The sequence below is a fragment of the Taudactylus pleione genome, unplaced genomic scaffold, assembly GCF_031769625.1.
Source record: "Taudactylus pleione unplaced genomic scaffold, aTauple2 ptg000085l, whole genome shotgun sequence".
NCBI lineage: Eukaryota > Metazoa > Chordata > Amphibia > Anura > Myobatrachidae > Taudactylus > Taudactylus pleione.
The window spans coordinates 1,632,494-1,655,383 of record NW_028284487.1 but is presented as its reverse complement, the minus strand read 5'-3'; positions in this window follow the sequence as shown (position 1 = coordinate 1,655,383).

The window sequence follows — 22,890 nt, the reverse complement described above, 5'->3', positions numbered from 1 at the left end:
GCCAGGATTAAATGTAACCCATTTGTACAATAATGTCACAATACAATGTCAGTTTTTTGGCGTCAATTTATTGGTCAAACCAAAACTAAATTAATAAAAAATTTGGGGACATCTTTTTTTGGCAAAGATCAGTCCCAAAATCAAACAAATTGGCCCAACATAACTGTAGACATAAACGTACAACAAAAAATTAAAAACATTTCACAAGAAAGGAGAGGGAAGTTTTGACCAGAAAGGAATATGAGCCAAGCACAGAAGGAGTGTGGGAAAAGTCGCCATTGCTGTCACCGTTTTTTCACCCGTTTGGATGGGGGAGGGAGGGCCCCAGACCGGGTCCGGGATGTCATCGGGCTGGCCTGTCCAGAGGCAGATGTTGTGGCCTCTGGACTAGGCCCAGGGCTAGGCACATTTGGAGGATTGGCTGATGTTGTGCCAGAGGTGGAGGATCCTGATGTTCCGGCAGGAAGGGAGGTCGGCTCCACCATGTGCTGGCGAACGAGCTGCTCCAGGGCATTGGCGATGCGGATGTTGGCCCTGGTATTTTCCGCCAGGGCCTGACCAATGGTCACGTTGGCTGCAGCATTTTGCTCCAGGGCCTCAGCCACCCGTAGCAGACTGGCGTCCATCCTCTGCAGAATCTCCGTATGGAAATCCGATTTAAAATTGAGTTCTGTGAGGAGGGACACTGCCTGCGAGGGGGATTGCCCTGGACTGGCTTCTGCAGGGTCCTCAGCCGGATGTACTGGTTCCTCCCCTGCCGAGCCAGCAGAAATTCGGCGGCCAAGGCTCCCCTCTGGAGCAGACTCATCCGCCTGTGTCTCTGTTAGGAAAAATGAGAAAAGACTCACATTAGAATCTACATATTGGCCCACTAACATTTCAGAGTTGGTGACATCAAAAGATTTACCTGGGACAACATGAGGAGCCGCAAAGTCTGGCATGTCCGTATCCATGTTGGACACGCCAAACACCTCCACAGGCTGCACACACCCCTGTGCCAGCTCTTCTAAATCCGTCAACTCCAATGACACAGGGGTGGGACCCCCACCTGTCCCCCTTGCATGCCTAGCCCTGTCCGCGAGTTTTTGCTTTAGTCGATATTTGAAGTCGGCCCATCTGTGGGAAAAAATGGAAGCCATTATCCTTTTGTTTAAAATGGTGTTTGTTTTTAGGGGGGGCAAGTGTTTACTTACCGCCGTTTGACATCCCGGGCTAGACGGACATAATCACCCACCCTATTGACAGCAACGGCTACCTCTTCCCACATTCTCCACTTCTGGCTTAGACTCATATTCCTGTCTGCCTGTGGCAGGATGTCCACACACTTCTGAATCAAAACCTCCATCTCCTTTCTTGTGAAATGTGGCTGCCTTTTTTTTTTTGCAGCTTTGGCCGGAATACTGGGCCCAGCAGCCTCTTCCATGTCATCTTCCTCACCTATTTGTGTAAATATTCAGATTTCTCTAATTCACAACTTGCCCAATCGTATGTTTCAAATTAATCATTGATACAAAATGCATGAAAGACTTACCGCCTGACTCTTGGGCATTGTTTCCCTGGTCTGTCGCCATGTCTGAGGTCCAAACAAGAAATACACCAGAATTTAAATGTGTTTTCGTGACGTATTTATACATGCGTCCTTATTTTCCGGCCGCATCATTGATTGTGCGTTCCTATGATCCCTCCTTAATTTGTGCGGGAAACCAAACACTATTTATGGCTTGGTGTGTCTCGAGTCGAGGTGGGGTTTTTGGATTGTTGGAGGTTACCTTGGTTGGAGTTTCTTGTTTGCGGATAAAGGAGTTGGCGTTTGGAGTTTATTTTGTTTGATAGATTTGCGTTTTTATTTTCCGTTCTCTTTTTTGGTATATTTTTTTTGGGCCTCGTTTCTTGATTTGGTAAGTTTTGTGAAGTCTAACTTTGGTTCAATTGGTGTCTCATTGTGTTTCTTATTGTTTTTAATTTTTGGATCCATAATTTCATATCTTTTAGCTTTTTATTAATTTCGGACCCAAAGACCTTTTGATTTGGAATCTTATATATTTGCTCTTGGTAAGTCCATTTTTTTTCTTGTATTTGCGAACTAATTAGCGCATTTTTCTCTGTTTGTATAGTGACTTGTATTTGCAAACTAATTAGCGCATTTTTACTACTTACTATTGTGACTTGTATTTGCGACCTAATTTGCGCATTTTTCTCAGTTTGTTTATTAACTTGTATTTGCGAACTAATTAGCGCATTTTTACTACTTACTATTGTGACTTGTATTTGCGACCTAATTAGTGCATTTCTCTCAGTTTGTTTATTAACTTGTATTTGCGAACTAATTACCGCATTTTTAAATGTTTATTAATCCTGTAAAAATTTTTGTGGTTGCCCTTTCGTTTTTTTGGCTTACATTTCAACCCATTTTGATGTACTGTGTGCAATGTCGTTTTGGTCTTTGGCCAAATGTGTGTTTCGCATATTTTAAGTTTTGTCTAGCATAAAATTTAGAAACATAAATGCACAGACTAAACTTTTTCAAATTATTTTTGGGATTAATTTCAGTTTGGACGTATCATGACAATACCCCGGCATGTAAGCAGCAATGGATGGTATCATCAAGCTAAGTTGTTCTTAATTTTCTTTTGGGGTGGGTCCAAAGCCTTACATTCCAATCTTGCCATTTCAGGTTGATCTTGGGCGGATTGTTCTGGCCATGCTCCCGGAAGCCGACCAACCTCAATCTCGTCCCAGGCGTAGGCATCGTAGGCGTGCAAGGCCCCAGATATTTTGAACACGTGTCACCCTTTTTGGAATGCCCGATGATGAGGTTTTAAGACGCTACCGTCTTCCTCCCAAAATCATCATAGACACTCTCTCATTAATAGAGAGTGATCTTGAGCGGCAAATTGACAGTCCAACAGCAATACCACCACTTACGCAAATTATGGCGGTGTTACATTTCTGTGCCTCAGGATCGTTTCAAACAACGGTGGGAATAGTGGCGGGCATCTCACAATCCTCCTTTTCCCGGATCCTGAGGGCAGTGATGGAGGCACTTTTCAAGCACCTCCATCATTTTATTCAAATGCCTTTGGATATGGGTGCCCTTAGTGTGGCCAAGGCCAATTTTTACCAAATAGCTGGCTTCCCACACATCATAGGGGTTGTGGATGGTACTCACATACCACTTCAGCCTCCAGCACGGCTGGAGGCCATATTTCGAAACAGGAAACACTATCACTCCCTGAATGTAATGGTGGTATGTGATGCCTCCCTCCAGATCCTGTCCCTGAATGCTAAATTACCAGGAAGTGCACATGACTCCTTCGTCATCCGGCAATCAGGGATATGGCACAAATTAACCAACCTACAAGCTGGTGATGCGTGGCTTCTGGGTAAGTGGAGACCTTTAGTACATAACAATGTTAAGCTTGATACACAGTGATCCTGATGTTGTCTATTCTTTTTCACAGGAGACAGTGGATACCCTTGCATGCCCTGGCTGCTCACTCCTTATTTGGCTCCCACACCAGGTCCACAAAGTGAGTTTAATACCGCACTTACAGCCACCAGGCAAGTGGTGGAGCGCTGTATCGGCCTTTTAAAAGGCCGATTCAGATGCCTCCACCGCTCTGGTGGCGAGCTCATGTATTTGCCGGATATGGTTTCGAAAATTGTGGTCCTGTGTGGGATCTTTCACAACATCGCCATAAGGAGTGGTGTTCCAATGCAGCCAGAGGATGCCTTACCTGAGGATGGCCCCCCCGAGGTCGGTCGGAGGTCAGTATGTGGGGGGGCCATACGCGATGATGTGGTGGCCCGATATTTTAGGTAATTATTGACCAAACAACAGTGTGTATACCCAATGTGTTACGGTTTTTTAGCGTTCATCTTTTTTTATATTAATTCTTGCACCATCTTCTGTTTGTTTGCATAATCTTTGGCACTCCCACGATGACTACTTCCTGCTACCCTTCAAAAACCTTTATGTGGAAACTTCGGGAATATATTCTGACACCAATATTGCAACGCCATATTTTTGAAATCATGTGGGCATGGACCTTCGTCAACCAGTTCTTGATTTGTTGTGTGTTTGTTTCGTGTTTTTGGTATGTGGTGTATTTCTGATTATCACTGTGTATTTTGTTTGTGAGTGACCACTTTGTATTTTGATTTCTGTTGTGAATAAATATTTGGAGAGTGTAATTTGTTTCCTTTTTGGGCACGTTAGAAGCAAGTGTAACCAAACTCCCAAACGTTAATTTTACCTAAGGGGTAACCCAGTAATGAAGCAAGTGGAGCTAAAATGTAATATGTTTTCGGGGTACTAACCAACACAACAAGGAATCCTGTACAATCAGTTGCCTTCGTAAGATTGTCCTAAGCAGTTTGGCCACCAAATAGGAACCTGAAAAATGGTGTAAACTATCATGTTGACCACCACAAAAAAGGAAAATGACATTGGTACTGGGAGGTGTTTCTTGTGCCTGTTTGCATTCAAAATACAACACACAATCTGTAGTGAGATTCTGTGGCAATCCTTGCTTGAAGAGTCTACTTATGTCAGTGTAAAGAATCTTGGATTTACTCCAAACGCATGAGACAGAGCTTGATTTAAGACTGATTTATTAGGAAACAATTCGTAAAATAAAATAAAAAAAAAACTAATTCCGAAGGAGGACCAACAGATGGTCAAGGCCCTGCATAAGCCCGGTGACCTGCTCCCGCATACGGCCCACACAATTCAAAATGTCTTCCCGACGCCTCTGTTCCTCTGTGGGTGACAAAAGTTTGGGGAATAATAAATCGATAATGAAGCAACATTCTCAAAAAACACAAAACAAGCAAACCAAAACTTACAAGCTTGTGGGCCAAAAAAACATTGCACGGATAAAACCCAGCACCCCAAAATGTCGTAGGCCAAAAATACAAGGGCCCGTAAAAAAAGGCACACAGGTGTGATATGTGTATGGTGACATCAGCAGGAACAGGTAAAGACAACCCCCAAAAATACCCTAAGGCGACAGAAAGGCAAAAAAAATGGGGAGCACACATGATTACATACAAACAGTTTGTGGTGTCCAAAATAAAATTTAAAAACATACCGTTCTCAAAAACGACAGAGCCAGAAGCCACTCCCTGGACCACCTCGGAGGTGGCTACATTCCCCAAACCTAGGGGCAAGGTGTTTGAGGAATCCTGGGAGGGGGTATTTGGAGGAGGGACGGATGGAGGAAAGGGGGAATTGGGCTGGAGGGGAAGTAGGCCTGAAATTTCGGCCACAGGGTCTGGGGAGGAGGGGGTAATAGACGAATTGGGGGTTGGAGAGAGGGGCCGGGACCGGCGTCTTGTCTGGCGATGCCGCCGTAGTGTTTGCTGTGCCCCTAAAAAATGAAAAAAATATTGTGGTTAGTTTCAACTGGAATCCTAAAAAAAAAAAAAAAAAAAAAAAAAAAATGACTCAATAGGACAGACATGAAAACATGCACATGCAGATATGACTACAATGACTCAATAGGACAGACATGAAAACATGCACATGCAGATATGACTACAATGACTCAATAGGACAGACATGAAAACATGCACACGCAGTTAGGGCCCACAAGATAAACTTGAAAACCACAGTCCAGAACACTTACTTTCCGCAATCTGGGGCGTCCGCCGGTGCAGGTCCGACCACCTGCGCTCCAGCTGGCCAATATGTCGGCGTGAGCCGAAGGAGCGCAGGCGTCGACGTACCTCCGCATATGCGGAACGCTTGCGCCTATTGGAGATGGGTGGAGGCTGACTGGTGATTCGCACATGCACATGCAGATATGACTACAATGACTCAATAGGACAGACATGAAAACATGCACATGCAGATATAACTACAATGACTCAATAGGACAGTCATGAAAACATGCACATGCAGATATGACTACAATGACTCAATAGGACAGACATGAAAACATGCACATGCAGATATGACTACAATGACTCAATAGGACAGACATGAAAACATGCACATGCAGATATGACTACAATGACTAAATAGGACAGACATGAAAACATGCACATGCAGATATGACTACAATGACTCAATAGGACAGACATGAAAACATGCACATGCAGATATGACTACAATGACTCAATAGGACAGTCATGAAAACATGCACATGCAGATATGACTACAATGACTCAATAGGACAGTCATGAAAACATGCACATGCAGATATGACTACAATGACTCAATAGGACAGTCATGAAAACATGCACATGCAGATATGACTACAATGACTCAATAGGACAGACATGAAAACATGCACATGCAGATATGACTACAATGACTCAATAGGACAGACATGAAAACATGCACATGCAGATATGACTACAATGACTAAATAGGACAGACATGAAAACATGCACATGCAGATATGACTACAATGACTCAATAGGACAGACATGAAAACATGCACATGCAGATATGACTACAATGACTCAATAGGACAGTCATGAAAACATGCACATGCAGATATGACTACAATGACTCAATAGGACAGTCATGAAAACATGCACATGCAGATATGACTACAATGACTCAATAGGACAGTCATGAAAACATGCACATGCAGATATGACTACAATGACTCAATAGGACAGACATGAAAACATGCACATGCAGATATGACTACAATGACTCAATAGGACAGACATGAAAACATGCACACGCAGTTAGGGCCCACAAGATAAACTTGAAAACCACAGTCCAGAACACTTACTTTCCGCAATCTGCATGCGAAAGCATGCCAGCAAGCGGGGCGTCCGCCGGTGCAGGTCCGACAACCTGCGCTCCAGCTGGCCAATATGTCGGCGTGAGCCGAAGGAGCGCAGGCGCCGACGTACCTCCGCATATGCGGAACGCTTGCGCCTATTGGAGATGGGTGGAGGCTGACTGGTGATTCGCCTGTCCATCACCTCCGTCAGTACCAGCAGTTCGCGCCTGGTGAATGCGGCGGATCTCATGATGGCAATGGTGTTTTTTTGGCAAAATAATTTTAATAAAGCACCCCAAAAAAATTTGATTGGCTAATGTATTTGGGAAATTAACAGGACAAATTCTATTGGTTAGTGTATGAGTCATGTGTTCGACAGGGCCACAAATCTCTTGAGAGTTATGATTGGCTTGATGCAGTGACATGCTTAAGCAAATTTAAATAAAGAAATGAACCACAGAAAAATTGTGGGGAGACAAACAAATAGAACAATTGTTTAATTGGGGCTAACATGTCTTTTAAAGAATAAAAGCGAAGGTTTCAGCCGTACGTATTCTGCGAGCAAATACAAACACGGACAAGATTAAAGTTTATTGCATTGTGTTGAAAAAAAAAAAACAATTAAGCTAATTGATACATTGATTGCCATGATACGATTGAGGGAGGTAGGCAGAAAAAATGAGCAGGTAATCGGAATCTGACAGTCCCACTTCCGGTTTGTACTTGTGCGTGCGTTCCCTTCAAGCCATTTCGGGGATGTACGCTCGCTATTTGGCACGCTCGTTAGTTAGAGGAGGGGTCGCCTGAGTTTGGGGCGGATTTTTTGCTGCGTACGAAAATACGAGCGAGTGCTTGAATTTAAATATTTGTTTACGTACGCCGAACGTGCGTACGCCCACTTGCGAGTGGGTCTGAATCAGGGCCATAGTTCAGCAAGAAACAACTTACTCAAGGAGTATGGTGGTTGCCTTGACAACTACTTAAAAGGTCTCATCAGTTCACTCTCTCAGAGGAGCAAAAATGCAGAGAATTTTCTGGCCTCCAAATGGTAAAATAAAAGCTAGCATGGCAGAACATCATGGCCTGAGAAGTGGATCTCCAAAAATCATTGAAGAGCATCTCCACTTAAAATGTGGCTTTCCCCATAATTACAGCAGCGCTACAAAGGTTCTTTCCCAGGCACTGAAAATTGGGCAAACATTAAGAAAGACGATTCACACTCCCTTTAATGCTGCTGTCAGAGACACAGGTAAAGGGAGAGAGACAGAGAGATGGGAAGAGAGAGAAATGGTTTAAGAAAGGGGTAGAGAAAGAGATAGGGGAAGACAGTGGCCCTGATTCAGAGGCGGACGCTCTTTCAGAGCGCTCGCTCTGAATCAGGGCGGCATATTTTTGTGGCGACCTCCTGGCCGCTCGCTAAGATGTGGGTGACCACCCACAGCTTTTGCGAGCGGCCAGGTGATGGTTGCGATGGTCGCGACCGTCGGGCTTGCGACGAGACCCTTGTGGTAGGGTCTCATCCATTGCAAGCCCCAGTGGACTTCCTGCTCTAATAGAGCAGGAAGTCCACCTACTGACATCACTAGTGATGTCAGTAGGGCCGCCCACAAACGGAAGGCATTCCCTCGGGAACGCCTCAGTTTGTCCAGCAACCCCCCTTGCCCGCCTCTAAAACGGGGCGAGCTGTCAATCACAATCGACAGCCGCCATGTTTTGGTGCGAGACCCGTAGTGACAGAGTGCCCGTCACTGGCCGTGTCTCACGCATGCGCTTGCGAGCGGGTCTGAATCAGCCCCAGTGTTCAAAAACAACTCTTGCAATGTCAGGCACAATAGAAACATAGAATTTGACGGCAGATAAGAACCACTTGGCCAATCTAGTCTGCCCAAAATAGCTAGCGACCCAGCGAATGACAGGTCCATAATACTAGTTTCATTAGTAAGACACTATAAGAAATCACCTCTGAACTCACCATGAGTGCATATATTATTCACAAGACTGCACACAGGGCCTGATTCAGCAAGGAACGCAAAGATGCATTTGCACACACGGCTGATGTTTGCAATCTGCACGTGCATATAAAATGCAGTGCGTGTGCGCGAACTAACTATTGCGATGGGAACTGCGTTTGCAAAGGCTACGCAGACCCAGAGCACAGTGATTGACAGGAAGTGCCGCTTGTGGGTGGTGACGGGTATGTGGTAATGCAAACGCAGGCGTGTCAGTGCATTTGGACTGTGTCTCAGGGGCGTGCATAATTAAGCCCTTACGGCGGCGGACATAGCCTGAGGTCTAGTTGCACACAGGAAGTCTCGCTATGTCTGCAGGAGTGTCAAGTCAACCACTACTGTGCGTATGGTTCCGATGGTTCTCAATGTTACCAATGTTTACGCTGTCTTACCAGGTATAGAGTATGCAAGTAAAGGGAAGTGGGTGGTATTATGTTGTGCTGGGCATCTGCTTGTTCTGCTGTGATTGCCATGCGTATGCATTCATTAGCATAGATTTGCAGCAGCCAATTGCGTGCGTCCGCATCCGTGCGATCCTTGCTGAATCAGACCCATAGTGCATAGGTAGCAAAGATGATTATTGGGGAGTATAGCTATAAAATGGCAACAATTGCAGTAAGTATCCAATCTCAGAGTTTATTGTAGAACTACAGAATGGGAATAGGAAAGTCAGCTGGAATTGTATTTTGTTATATAGTTATCATGTTAAAATTTTTTTATCTTGTTGGAACATTATGAACACATTTTCAGAAGGGGTGGAGGGCTGGATTATATAGTACAGCATTCCCTTCAAGAGACACTTGCCATAACTGTAAAACACTTGAAATATGCAGAGTCTGCTGTAAATCCCTTGAGGCAAAGGTCTTATTTTGGTATTATTATATTTATAATTTAAAACTTGGATGCACCTGAGGAGATAAGGTTAACATTAGAGATGTGCGGGTTCGGTTTTACTCGTATATGTTCAGATCTCAAAAATCTCATCTTATTGGCTATCGGCTATCACGTTTTTTGGATAGCCAATAAAATAAATCAGAACATGCGATAATTTTGTGGAAAGAACCGAGTAAAACCGAACCCGCACATCTCTAGTTATCATAGGCTTCTGAATTAATAAAAGCAACGATCAGCCTGCGACAGTCTGTGACTGTTTGGACAAAGGACGTCTGCGGCAACCAGTGAGGGTTTTCGTCTGCTTGCAGTGGTGTGTGCCATCACCGTAGCATATGGCGAGTCGCAATCCGGCAACATTAGCCGTAATGAAGGCTAAAGCTCACAAGCTCAGCAGTCTATTTGGAGTCGAGGTACGCTGCATTAATAAACTGTGCAGTGGTATATGGACTTACAGGAGCTGATCAATATTTAATCTGGTGGTACTTGGACATTTTAAAACATCCGCTTGGTAAGCAGAGCTCATCATATTATTACTGTGTACCGATGGTGTGGTGGATTCTGACTTTATTAAATGTATGCAACTTTTCTATAAAGCGATTTCAGAATAAATGGGACATTGGAGAATCACCCTATTTAGGGGTATTCTATGATGGACACCAATAGTTCCTATACAAATTTTTTATATATGATATATATTTTGAATGTTGGGGTTATTTATATCTTTGGAACATATCAGTATATTTACTCTGCAATTTTTATATAGCAGTATGAGATGAATGATTAAATGTTTTTAAAATGTGCATTATAAATATTTGAATTTATATATTTTCATTAAGGATTGGTTGAGCCTTTTTATTTCACCCTATCAGCGCTGTGATGTTCTTCTTGTCTTTTCAGTGGGTGGCTACCTATACTCAGCTGCTCTTAGTGGTGGGATGATTATACTTCATCTTAGGGTCTGGTTATTATAGTCCTATATTGTGTTATGGAAGTGTTGCGCTTGTGTTGCTGAAGTGTTTGTATAGACAGGGTCTGATTCAGAGTTGTACGCAAACCTAATAATTTACATATATCTCCGATGTTTGGTGATCTGCGCATGCAGTAAAATTGCCCCCCTAAGCCGCAGCATGTCAATCATCCGTTTGGGGCAGGGAAGGGGAAGCGTCTGCCAGTGTCCCAGAAAACGGGGGTGTGAATCACTGGACTTTCAGAGTTTAGTTTTTGAAGATATCAAGTTTAGTAAATATAACTATTTCAGTATTGCTGACAGATATAACTAATACTGGGTTACATCTAGTAATTAGATTGATATAATGAAATAAGAAATTATAGTTTAAAAGGGAAGAAGAGTTAAATGGGAAATCAGTTTATTGATCACCTACAATTTTGGAAAAACTGCGCCAGCTATGTATAAATGAATATTTTCACCATTAATGTCACCAAGTATGGTTATATAGCTAACACTTACCTGTGAAGAGTCCTGGATGACATATCCGGAGAAGAAGTTCCTGAAAAGTAAATGCGAAATGTTTTGTTTAAAATTGTGTTATCATTTCAGATATTGTGTAATGTACTAGGGGCCTGATTCAGAGCTGAACGATCTGACCAGAGCGCTCGCTCTGAATCAGTGCCATCCTATCTGAAAATGGAGCGGCCTCCTGTGACCACCCACAGCATATGCGAGCGGCCAAAAAGATGGTCGCGATGGTCTTTGACCATCGCGACCATCGGGCTTGCGACGAGACCCTGCGGTAGGGTCTCGCTTCCGCAAGCCCAGGAGTGATTTGGGCTCCATCAGAGGCAAAATCACTCCCACTGACATCATTACTTATGTCAGTGGGGCCGGCTTCAGACAGTAGGCGTTCCCATGGGAACGCCTCCGTCTGGCAGCCACGCCCCCGGCACGCCCACCAAAGGGGGCGTGCTGTCAGTCACCATCGACAGCACGCCCCCTTTGGTGCGAGACCCGGAGTGACAGCTTGGCTGTCGCAGTCCGGGTCTCGCGCATGCGCACGACGGAGCTCCCTCCGTCGTGCGCATGCGCAGTGGGGCAACATCGACCCGCTTGCAAGCGTCCTTTGCTCGCGAGCGGGTCTGAATGACCCCCTAAGGGCCTAATCCATTACAGATCACTATTACGATCGCGGCTGCAATTAAGCACGTAGATCTATTGCGAATATCTCTTAATGAAGGCTATCGCAATGCCGTCGCACAGTCAGCATAGATGCCCAGTGCCCGCTACCGCTATCTCACCTCCGTAATACCTTGCAGTCCTGCGTATACATCGGGAACATGGAGTAGCATCGGCCCCTCATGCACAATTACAACAGGTCTGACTGTACTCAGAAATTGCTAACCTCGTCACATGCAGTGAGTACACAAGCTGCGTATGGCATCGCAGTGGCTAATTTATGCACGCCCAAGTAACAGCATTTAAATGGACAGACACGCCTGCATTTGTCCGACCATTCCCGTCACCCCCCCCAAACGCTGACCTGACGTCACTCACTCTGCGATGGCAGACCAATCGCAATGCTAACTCAAGCAAGCGCACTGTTATGCATAAGTATGCGCAGTACGCAACAATCGGCCGTCAGCGTATGCTATCGCAGTAGCGATCCATGTTGAATCAGGCCCTAATATTGGATTGTTGTGCGTTAGGGAATTAGGGTTTACCCAAGCAGACCCTAGTTATTTATAAAAAGAATTATAGGTTGGATGGAGGCACTAACTAGTATTATAACCTACTCAATTATACAGCATACTCTGTTTAGTTACAGAAATGCAGAGTGAAAGAAAGTGAACAAAATACATAGAAAATGTAATAAAAAAAAGAAAAATAAGAGAATAAAAACAATGTAGCATTGTACAATATAATGAAACTTGCAACTTAAAATAATATTTTCTATAGAACTTGAATTGAATTACAAATTTAAGACAACCAAATGGGTTGGTGTCCTCTGCTCAATGCTCTTCTTCCTGTAATCGTTATGTCACATGTCCAGTAGGAGGAGCTTGCATAATGTGGAAATTGCACTGCTACCACACTGGCTCTGGTTTGAGAGAACAACAGTCCACTAATGCAACCAGGGGCATAGCTACTGTGGATGCAGGGAGTTTCTTTGCTATGGGGCCCACAGCACTTCTGGGGCCCGCCTCTCCCTGCACCCAGTTCACCTCACACTGTGACAGAAGGATGCTGACCCATTCTGCAAACTGCTTCTTAGTCACAACCACACTTCAGCCTGTGACTAGTAAGCAGTTTGTTGCAGGGATTAGCATCCTCTGTCAGGCTGACCAGCAGCAACTCTGGAACTCCCCCAACCCCCGCAGATAGGACTCTCCTCACTGATGCTGGGAGGAGGCGTGGCTGTGCTGACATCCCCGGTCCAAGGCCACGCCTCCTTCCAGCATCAGTGAGGAGACGGAGGGAACGACACCAGCAGGGGCGTAACCAGAGGTATGGGGGCCCAATAGCAAAATTTCAGCGGGGCCTAGCTATGCCCCCTGTCAAGCTCCCTTTTGCCCCCACCCCCACCCTCCTTACAACCTGAGTCCGGCGTGCCGCTCCATCTCTCCTCACTGAAGCTGGGAGGAGGTCCGGGGATCCACACCTCCTCCCAGCATCTGTGAGTGATAGATGTATCAGAGGAGGGGGGTAGCAGCGCTGATGATCCGTGCATCAAACTGCTTCCTAGCCACAGGCTGCAGTGTATCTGTGACTAAAAAGCAGTTTGCTGCATGGATCATCAGTGGCTTCTCTTCTTGTAATGCAGCTGCAGTGAGCTGGGTGCAGGGGGAGGCAGGCCCTGGAGGTGCTGCGCGCCCCATAATAACCGCACCCCCTGCACCCACGGTAGTTACGTGTCTGGACACGGATTCAGTATGATTTATCGCCGGCCATGCAAATCCCAACAGCGGCTGCCCGGCAGGTTTGAAAATCCTGATCGTCCCCAGGAAAGTATTAACTAACCTTTTTTTACCCCCTAACCCTAACCCTCCCTTAGGGGTGCCTAACCCTAACCTCCCCCCCCAAGTGCCTAACTCTAATCCCCCCCTTCCCCGCACCCGATGGGGTGCCTAACCCTAACCTCCACCCGGGGGGCCTAACCCTAACCCCCCTTCCCCTACCCTAACCCTAAAGTCCCCGTGGGGATGCCTAACCCTAAGTCCCGCCCGGGAACCCTAAACCTAACCCTCCCCCCACCGCGGATGTCTGCGCCCGGCTTACCTTCGATCAGTAAGCCAGGTGTCGGGCTCCCAGCATAGGTTTAACACCTTGCCGGGATTAGACAGTCGGGAAGCCGACGGTCGGGATTCCGTCCGACGGCTTTCCGACGGCTTCCTCTGGACACCGTACTCAACAGGGAGGAAGTGCGTGAAGGGAAGTGGGGCGGACTCAGCAGGGAAGAAGTGCGGGGGGGGGGCTCTGCAGGTTAGAAGTGTAGGGGGGCTGGTTAGAAGTGTATTCTGCAGGCTAGAGGTGTGCGGGTGGGAAGGGCGGCAGACTCAGCAGTGGAGAAGTGCGGTGGGGGTTGGGGGTGGTAGACATAGCTAGACCTATGGAGGCTCTGTGGAAATTTTGCTATGGGTCCCCATAGGTCTAGCTATGCCCCTGAATGCAGCAGTGTAGTACAGGGATTCCTAACCACGGTCCTCAAGGCACACTGACAATCCAGGTTACAAGTATAGCCATACTTGAGCACAGGTGTTTTAATTAGTACCGCAGATATCCTGATTTATCTGTGCTCAAGAATGGATATCACTAAAACCTGGGCTGTTGGTGTGGCTTGAGGACCGAGGTTGGGAAACACTGGTCTAGTATATACGAAAAGATAAGGTTTATTCAGTACTAGCAAACCAAAGTGCATTTCTTAACAAAATCAAAATTAATACTTACTGTACTCAAAGTACTTACAATGTTACATCTGCTATCACAAGGTCCACATGGGTGTGGACTCTGCTCAGGAGTTCAGATGGAAACAAGAGGAGAGCAGGAAGGCTCCTACTGGTGCGAGGCTATAATCCTGTAAATGAGTGATGGAATGCTGTAGTACAATTTGATACCTGGGGTATATTTATTAAAGATCGATTTAAAATTAATCAAATTTGTTCAACATTGATGTTGTATTTCTGGGGCCAAATCACACATTTACTACCAGACACTTTTTTTTTTTTTTAAGTATTAGTAAACGTGTGATTTAGGCTCAGAACACATCGATGTTAATCGATTTTAAATCAATCAAATCTACCCCTTGGTGTGGAGTTTCCATCTGAACCCCTAAGCAGAGTACACACCCATATAGATGTGAATGCAATAGTAGCTGTAAAAAAAAAGACTTTGGAAACCAGGCTCACACAAATTTTATTGCCAAAGACAGAGGCCCTGATTCAGAGCCGGACGCTCTGAAAGAGGACTCGCTCTAAATCAGGGCTTCTTTTTTTTTTGGAGCGGCCTCCTGGCCGCTCGCATAGCTGTGGGTGACCACCCACAGCTATTGCGAGCGGCCAGGATGATGGTCGCGATGGTCAAGACCATCGCAACAATCGGGCTTGTGACGAGACCCTTGTGGTAGGGTCTCATGGCCGCAAGCCCCAGAGAGCTTCTGGCTCTAATAGAGCCGGAAGCTCTCCCACTGACATCACTGGTGATATCAGTGGTGCCGCCCACAAACGGCAGGCATTCGCATGGGAACGCCTCCGTTTGTGAAGCCACCCCACGCCACGCCTCCAAAACGGTGCGAGCTGTCGATCAAAATCGACAGCCGCCCCCTTTTGGTGCGACACCCGGAGCGACGGAGCGACAGTCGCTAGCCGGGTCTCGCGCATGCGCACGTCGGAGCCGGCTCCGGCGTGCGCATGTGCAGTGGCCTAACATCGACCCGCTCGCGAGCAGGTCTGAATCAGGCCCAGAGTTCCCAACTAAATTAGGTCCTGGGGCACACACACTGTTACATACCTAAAGGGCTCACCAAAAGTAAGTAATAAGGATAGGAAGAAATACATGTTACATATTCAAAGCCGACCCTAGCCAAATTAGAGCCCTAGGCAAGATTTTGTCTGGTGCCCCCCCCTCGAGGGATCCTGAAAAGCGTTGTGGCCTCACAGCAGGGGGCGTGGTCTCACTGTGCTGTGGCCCATTCCCCATTGTGCTGTGCTCCCATCCCATGCAGCCTCATTCCCCCCATATAATTCTAAACAAAATAGCCACAGGCGCTGAATGGAATCGTAAAATAATCAATTATCCCTCTGCAGCTGTCTCATATGGTAGCAAACCAAAAAAGAACAAATTAAGAAATTAACTAGGTGAATAAACAGCGCTGATGAGATAAAAACAATCAAAAAATAACCATGAAATATGCCTATATATAGTATATAAATATGCCTATATATATACATTGTGTAGAAATATACACAATGTATCTGTTGATACTAAATAAAATGTCCACAGCAACAGTGTTAAAAAATAATTCTGAAGTTCTTTGGTGTATATATACACACACAAAATGCTCAGTTTCTACTGCAGCAGCAAATGGTGTTTAGCATTAGAAATGTATCCTCTAAAAAATGGAAACAGTAGTCAATTATTCCTTGTAAGGATTGCAACTTTAGGGCAACAGAGTCACTTTGCTGCTAAATTAGTTACAATACTCCAGCATCTAATAATACACAAAGCCGTTTGTTTTACTTGCCAATTGTACTGCCAGAACACATCTCTTGTTAGTAGTGCCGAATCCTGTGGTAAACAGCACTCATTGGGGGAGATGTATGAAGCCCTGAAGCGGTATCAGCGCACGTTATGTGCGCTGATACCGCTTCTCCCCAATGTATGATCGGGGGTCTTGGCGGTAAATACTATGCGCCCGTCATTATCGGCGCTGCTATCTACAAGATAGCAGCGCCGATAGCCTGGGCTATGTACAAACGGTCATAACGCATGACCGTTCGGCCGGCTGTAGCTGTCGTTATCGACAGCTACAGCCTGGCGCTAGCCTATCCCCACAGCAGGGACAGCGCTGTCCCTGCTGCGGCGGCTGCCGGATCCACGCGGGGATCTCGCGATACTTGTGAGATCCCGCGCATGCTCAGTGGAGCCGGCCGGGACAGAGACGCAGCGCATCAGCACTAGGCTGATGCGCTGCTGTCTCAAACGGGTAGCGCCGGAGGGGGGAGTTAATGCTCCCCCTCTCCGGGCCGATGAGATGTTTATACATCTCATCGGTAGTGCTTCCAGCTTCGCCACGGTAAAGAGGCGAAGCGGGAAGCGTTATAGCGGCACGTTAAGTGCCGCTATAATACATCTACCCCATTAACTGCTCAGTGGGTTATATTGGTTCTTCAGTATGGCTGTGAAGATGGGAAACTGCCTGGTCCTCTCAACCTTCGTTTACCTAGGAAGGGAGCCGTCTAGACCTCAATCCCAGTTCTCATCCCTCTGTGGGGAGAGCGTGCGGCAGGTGAGCACCTGGCTAGAAAGCTCGGCGCCAGCAACCAGACACACGTGTAGAACACACGTGGAGGATCAGTCCGGCTCCTTCCCCCACTGGAAGGCAGGATCGTGCCCGAGGTGATGGCTTGTGATTAGTGGCGGTTTGTAATTTGTAACACCTGACAACTGAGTGAGCACACAAAGTTTGGCTGCATGTAACCGGCACTGTGCTGTGTCGACCTTTTCAAAGCTCTAACACGTTTCTTCCCAACAGGGATTTCTTCAGAGGGGTATTTCATTCCCCCCATATGTCTCTCCAGCCCCATCCCAGCATATTCTTCCTTGTGTAAAAATATTTATAATAAAACACTTACCTTTTTTCTACAACTGTCGGCTTCTTCTTCTCCAGGGCACTCCTTTTCAGGTTCTTGATGTTCCTCTCTCTGTGTAAGCCTCCTCTTTAGCCATCCGGCATTACAGGGCCTCCTGCTATGTTCTCTCATTAGTGCAGCTCGTCTGACATTCTATAAGGCACATTCTCCCTCACAGCTCAGCACCTCAGGCTCTCCCCTCACTGCACAGAACCATTCACCCATCAAAGCACAGCACCCCTCTCACTGCACAGCACCACTCACCCATCAAAGCACAGCACCCCTCACCCAGCACAGCACCACTTTCCCAGCACCACAGCACCCGCATCCCTCACAGCAGTCAGCTCAGCACCCACTACATGCTGAGCTGACTTTGATCAAAACATTTGTACAAAACTTAGGGCCTAATTCATTACCAAACGCAACTGCGATTACGAACGCAATTGGTCGATTGTTGCATACTGCGCATGCATATGCATCGCAGTGCTCGTGGGCGACTGTGATCGCAGTGACTACGCAGACCCATTGCAGAGTGATTGACAGGAAGTGCAATTTGTGGGTGGTGACGAGGGGGGGTGGTCAGCAAAACGCATGTGTGCCAGTGCGTTTGAGCACCGTTGCAGGGGCATGCATAAATTAGCCACTGCGATGCCATACGCAGCTTGAGGACTCAGCGTGCGATGCAGTTAGCAATTTCTGAGTAATGTCAGAACTTGTGCAAGTGTGCGTGAGGCTGCGATTGTAATCAATTGTACCCATGGTTTCGCAGTCTTGCTAAACATTACAGATGTGTGTAAGGTAAAGTGGGAGTCCTTATGTGCTGCGGCGTCATATCGATCACAATGGATTAGCATACTAACGCAGTTGAACTGCGTACATAATCGCTATTGCAATTGCAGTTGCGATCGGTAGTGACTCTGGGCTTGATTCACAGCCGGACGCTATTTGCGCTCGCTCGTCCAGGAAAAGGGGCTGGCTATTTAAATTAACCGTTCGCTCTTTGCGGTCTGTTCACGCCTCTATGTCTGAACGAGCGACAAAACATGCGAACGTAATTTTGAAAAAAACGCCCCCTGGCCGCTCGCATCATACGTCATGTCCGCTATTTATTAGATTAATCGAGTACATCGGACGTATGAACTGCTCGCTATTCTTGTGGTTGTTTTTTCCTCCCACAATCATGCGAGCAGTTCTAACTATAAAACAACCAAGTGACGTGGTCGATGACGCTGCTTTAGTAATTATGCACACCCTTAAAACGCCCGTTTTGACCTTTAGGCACGCCTGCGTTCTGAGCTCCACTCCCCGTTTTCAAGCACCTTCCCCTGTTACCACCCACAAATGACTCTGAATCAGGACCTCAGGCCCTTACGTTTTAAAGCTGGCTAGCTGCGCATGCGTCTGCCCCTGCAGTTGTTTTGAATCCTCACTGCACTTTGTGGGGATGGCTAGCAGGCTGCAGGGAGTCAGTGTGGTTCAGTTCGCTGGACTCCGCAATGGCCCATGGGAGAAGGAGCTACTGCAGCTGGGCATGCGCTGCAGCCCTACTTCAGTGGCCATTTCTGTTACTGCCCGCTGCCCCCACTGTCTCTGCTCCCTGCTCCTGCTGGCTACATGAGCTGCCCGATAGGAGCTGAGAGCTCTGATCGCGGTAGGTTAGCTAGAGCAGAGCCACCGTGCATGTCAGGTGCCCTACCCCAGCAAACCGCAGCTGGCACAAGGACTGTCAGCTGAGCTCCGATTGTGGATGCTGCAAAGCGGCAGTAGCCAGAGTCACTGCCCAGCCGGCCCGTATCCAGCAGGTGCCTGTGCGTGCCCCAAATCTCAGCTGTCTCTAGGCTTGGAATGCCTATGCCTAGAGTTGACTCTGTAAATACTGATGCATTTAACATGCATTTTTACTAGCTAAAAACTATAATATTAACACCAGTGGTAACCTGGCCTAATACCACAGAAGCACTTGAGTGCATGACAATTTGAAGGGTCATATCCAGCCGCAAGAGGGTGTGTGTCCAGCCCAAATAGGATATTATAGCTCACAGTGAGGACAGCATTTAGGCAACAGTGAATGGATCTCAAATTCTATGCTGGGGCAAGTACACAGCACATTAAAACAGCATAGGCATTGTCCCATCTACATAATGCTGTCAACACTTTGGGGTAAATTTACTAAGCTGAGAGTTTGGGAGAGTTTGCAAACTCTGGAGAGTTTGGGCATTTTTTCCCACTCTCAAATTTACTAATGTCAAACTTGGGAGAGATACAAAAAAGAATGGCAAAGGAAAGCGCTGTGGCAATAATAATAATAATATTATTATTAATATATATATTTTTATTAAAACAAATACATAAATTCAATTAATAATGCAATATATTGTAAAAAACAACAACAAAAAAATCATCAGGATAAGCAATTGAGCTCAATAAAATCTACAGCAAGGATCTTGTGTGCACACAGATATGTAGCTAATAGGACCAAGCATCCTTGCTGTAGATTTTATTGAGCTCAATTGCTTGTCCTGATGATTTTTTTTTTGTTGTTTTTTACAATATATTGCATTATTAATTGAATGTATGTATTTGTTATAATAAAAACCTATATATATTAATATTATTATTGCCACAGCGCTTTCCTTTGCCATTCATTTTGTATCTTTTTTTGGAGGAACCAGCTCCCCCGTTTTTTAGGTTAGCTGCAGTGGCATTAATATACTACTTTATTCATTTAGCTCTGTTTGGTTGGACATACTCATTATCTCTTAGCGCCTGGTATTTCTCTTCAAACTTGGGAGAGAGTTCTCCTTTGCTACGGGAAAATACTCTTCATCTCACCATCGGCAAAACTCGAGAAACTTTTCACTGGGGAAGATAGGATTCTGGAATTTACCAAGCAGAGAGTTTCTAAACTCTCATGAGATGGGAAAACTCTCCTGTAAAAATTTGTGAAAAAAATACACTTGCCTATGATCTGAGAGTTTGGTAGAAACATACACAGATCGCTGTGATCCATGTATGTTTCTGCCTGTAAATTTAGAAAAAAGTTTAAATATCCCCCAAAAAAATCACATAGGGTCCCTTCCCCCCCCACCCCCCTAAAGCTTAACCAGGTTTCTAAGATTACGGGGAACAAAATGTGTAGGGTTCCCCCGTAATTTAGAAACCAACACCAGGCTGCAGGGCGGGCCTGATTTTAAATATAGAGGGGAAAAATTGCGTATATTATAAAACCAGCACCAGACAAAAAACGGCCGGGCTATAGTGCCACAGCCCTTAGACCCTTTCACCGGGGCTCCGGGTCCAAAGCATTATCAGCTTAAGCCGGTCAGGCCAGGCTGGGGATCTCAGGGGAGGTGGGGACACCCCATAAAAGGGTTCCCCCCTCTCCCTTAACCCCAGGCTTGGTCTGAAGCCCGGGGCTCTTCCCCGCACCCCTGGAGCATTGGGTATGGGGGTAATAAAGTGGGGAAGTATAAGTAAACTATTGTATTTTACAATGGGACTACAGGTGCAAGCATGCTGCCCTTTGGTACTTGTGGAACTACAAGTGCCAGGAGACGGGCGGCACCTGTACCCCCCACTGTAAAATAAATAATTAAAGAAAAACAAAACACACACACCGTGCCAAGTATAACTTTATTACATACACCTACCCATTCACACATACTTACCTATACCAGATGTTTCTGTCCCCTTCTCCAGTAGAATCCGTATTGACTGACCCTGCAAAAAAGATTTCATACTCACCTATATCCTGGCGCTGGTCTCCGCAGTAATCCATGGACTTTTGAAAACAAAAAAACGATCTTACCGATCCACACACCCGGTATCAGTATGTGTGTTGCCACACATGCTGATACCTCCCAAATGCCAGCTGATGGGACTGCACAGGGTTTGCATGTCCCGCCAGTCAATCAGCGGCCGCGATGACTGTAGAGCGGCCGCTGATTGGCTCCGGCTACTGACAGATCCCACGTACCCGCAATATTAAGTCTCCCCAGGATGTATGTACAGGGGACCACAGTAGATATGCAGTTCCCAGTTTTCAATTGCAAAAGCGGCACCTATACTGTAGGTTTCTATGGGGACTGCTTTACTGCAAAATTTACCATGCTCCAGGATGCAAAGCATTCAGGAGTTTGTCCCCGGTTACTAACGCCATCTCCAAATGGCTATTGTACACGGCATTACGGCTCACTCCCTGGTATTCTCCACCCCCATATGCGCAGTCAGGACCCTGCTTTCTGCCATTATGAACTTTCCCAAACACTGCTGGAAGATAAACTGAACTTTGATTTCCATTTTTAAAAACAAAAAAATCGCTCTTTTTTACTTTTTAGTTTGTTCTTCCATTTTTTCAATTTTTTAATTTTTCTCTATATGTGTTTTATCAGTAATTTGGATGATTTCTCATTTTTTACTCTTAAATATTAATAAATTGCATTCTTTAGTTTATAAACCCTTATGTCAGTTTTTTATGTACCAAGAGGTTATATATTTTTTTACTTCAAGATTTTTGCACTGAATTACCCTGAATGTTGTTTTAAGTGATGCTATATTAGCAAGTGAGCACGCTTGCACTTTCGTCATAATATTGCACAGGTTGCACATCTTCACTCTATAAATTATTTAGTGACGTTATACTAATAAGTAAGTATGCTTGCACTTTTTTCATAATATGTTACACACTTTTTTCACCTTATAGATTATTCAGAACATTGCACTAATAGGCGCTTGTTGTCAACTATATTGTTTGATAGATTGAGATTGATTCATTGATATATATATATATACAATCTACCTTTTACAGAACCTTATATAATTTGACATTTAATGGCTATGTTCTGTTATTAACCTTTTCAAGCTACAGTTACAGCAGTGTCCATCTATAAACATAAGTGCTGGAAGCAGGGGCGTAACCACAGGTATGAGGGGATGTAATTATGAGACCGGCGGCCGCGATGCTGCTGGTCCCAATACCTACATCGAAATCCTGACAAGGGACTGAAGATAGGTGCTAAAATATCAACGCCTATCTTAATCCCAACGCCAAAAGATGCCAGCCCAAACGAGGTAAGTCCGGGGTGCCCTTAGCTTTAGCTGCGGGGGGAGGGTTATGTGTAGGGAGCGTAGCAGGGTTAGGCAATGGGGGGGGAGGTTAGGGTTAGGCACCCCCCCCTACGGCAAGGTTAGGTTTAGGGTGCGGTAAGGGGGGGTTAGGGTTAGGCATCCCCGTGGGGAAGTTAGGGTTAAGCACTAGGGGGAGAAGTTAGAGTTAGGCACCACTAAGGAGGGGTTAGGGGGGGGAGAAGGGTCGGGATCTTCTCCCTTCGGGCTGCTGCCGCCACCACTTCATGCCCTTTCCGTATGGGGGCCCCATGGCAAAATTTCCGTGGGGCCCTCATAGGTCTAGCTATGCCTCCCCCACCCCGCACTCCTTACCT